This window comes from Carya illinoinensis, chromosome 1 (genome assembly GCF_018687715.1).
Source record: "Carya illinoinensis cultivar Pawnee chromosome 1, C.illinoinensisPawnee_v1, whole genome shotgun sequence".
In the NCBI taxonomy this organism is placed as follows: domain Eukaryota; kingdom Viridiplantae; phylum Streptophyta; class Magnoliopsida; order Fagales; family Juglandaceae; genus Carya; species Carya illinoinensis.
This window is the reverse complement of record NC_056752.1, coordinates 41,904,035-41,906,290: the sequence shown is the minus strand read 5'-3', so window position 1 is coordinate 41,906,290 and position 2,256 is coordinate 41,904,035. Positions and strand designations below refer to the sequence as shown.

Genomic DNA, 2,256 nt, shown 5'->3' with positions numbered 1-2,256 from the left:
ATTAGAATAACTCCTCTCAGAAAATGAATCTTTGCTCCTATCATAAGAGCAAGATCCTCAGGTGAGCAGAAGAAAGGACAAAACATCTCTATTGCTTCACAGCGTCTCTCATGAAGCATTTCTCTACAATGGACAAGAGATGTAGCATCATAGCCTAGCGGCACCAAACAGTTCCAAAAAAGGTATAAAATCTTGCAGTGCTTGTCTGGTCTAAAAATGTGGCCACCGTTTTTGTTAAAAATAGAGGTTGGAGGCTTAATTTTGATGACTTCTCCACTAACTAAGTTATTTACAAAAACTCCAGAAGAGCACAACTCCAGAAGAGTAGTGAATTTAATGTTAAAACAATCTTAAATCAATATGGTGAATTTGTTTACCAAAACGTTACCAACTGCATCATTTAAAGAGTTGGTATACAATATTGAGATGCATCAACACAAAGACAAATGCACTTAAAAGAAAAATCATGAACTTTACCCAAAAAGATCTTGAAACTTTTTTATCAAAGTTGAGAAAGGTTCAAAGATCTTTTAAATACTTGTCCTCATCATGGTTATGAAAATTGACGATTGATAAGTTTTTTTTTTATGAAATTTTAACACCTAAAATGCACCAATTTGTACAAACTATGTGTAATGGAGAATTTTTCGATAAAGAGCCTGAGGAGGCATTTGAATATTTTAATTACCTTGCTGAAAATGCCCAATCTTGGGATACAACTGATGTGCATAATAGGTCTAGGTAAGTTGAGTATGGTCATGGAAAATATACTTTAAAGGAAAATGATGATTTGCATGCTAAATTAACCTGCTGTCTAGAAAAATGGAAGCCATGGAATTGAAGAAAGTAAATGAAGTGCATGTTGTCCCTAAATTTTCTGAGAAGTGTGGCATATGTGAGGATCATAGGCATTCAACTAATGAATGTCCCACGATTCCTGCTTTCAAATAAGTATTGTTGGACTAATCTAATGCTGTAAACATGATACATAAACTATATTCTGGTCCTTACTCTAATTCTTACAATCTAGGATGGAGGAGCCACCCAAATTTCAGTTTGAGGGGTGACCAGCATGTAGCTCTAGCAACCTTGGCTCCGGGGCCCTCTCAACTCGCAATTCAAGCAGCTTAAATGCAAAAGAAATGACTTGAGGAGACAGTACAACAGCTGTCAAACATCTTACAGTAGTTTATGTAAGGTCAAGCAACAATCAACAATCAACAATCAAAATTCTCAAGCGGTAAATGACATTCGGAGCACACTTACAAAGATGATTACCGCCTTGAGTTCCCAAGAGAAAAGAAAATTTCCTGCACAACCTCAACCCAATTCACAAAGCCAGAGACTTCAAGGAGCAGTTGAGAGTTCAAATTTAAGGCAAGTGAAGGCTATTACTATTTTGAGAAATGGTAGGGTGGTGAACATTCCAGCTCAAGGTTCAGACAAGGCTGGTAAGGTCTCTAAACCTGTACAAATTAAGGTTGAAAAGAGTGAGGTTGAACAAGCTGAAACTGAAACTAAAAAGATTACATGTCCTATACCCGCTCCTTTTCCTCAAAGATTGGCTCCCCTGCATAAAGATAAACACCAATATAAAATTTTAGAAATATTCAAGCAAGTTAGGATTAACATTCTATTATTAAATGTTATTCAACAAATTCCTACCTATGTTAAGTTTCTAAAAGATTTGTGTACTGTTAAAAGAAAATTAAATATGCAAAAAAAAAACCTTTCTTATTGAGCAGGTCAGTGCCATAATTCAAAATAATACCCCACCAAAATATAAAAACCCTAGTTCACCTATAATTGCTTGTGTTATAAGAAGTTCAAAAATTGGTCAAGTTTTGTTAGATCCTGGTTCAAGTGTGATTTGCTACCTTATAATGTATATGAGCAACTTGATTTGGGGGAATTAAAATCAACTCCAATCATTTTACAACTAACTGACAAATCAATTAAAATGCCAATGGAGGTAGTTGAGTATGTCTTAGTTCAAATGAATAAATTTTTTTACCTTGTAGATTTTGTTGTATTGGATGTTCACTTGATACCAAAGTCTTCTTTTCAAGCACCTGTGATTCTTGGGAGACATTTTCTTGCTACTTTAAATGCATTGATAAACTGTAGGAGTGGTGTTTTAAAACTGAGTTTTGGGAACATGACTCACGAACTAAATATTTTTAACATTTGTAGGCAACCTCAAGATTTGGAAGATGTACAAGAGGTCAATTTGCTAGAAAGCATCCTTGAGGAAGA

General features: G+C 34.9%; 1 non-coding gene across 1 annotated transcript; it reads right to left on the bottom strand.

Moving 5' to 3' along the window:
- Positions 1 to 448: 448 nt before the first annotated feature.
- On the bottom strand, positions 449 to 556 carry LOC122293733. The gene has a single exon (XR_006237350.1). It is a non-coding gene; the product is annotated as a small nucleolar RNA R71 (small nucleolar RNA).
- Between the last annotated feature and the right edge of the window lie 1,700 nt (positions 557 to 2,256).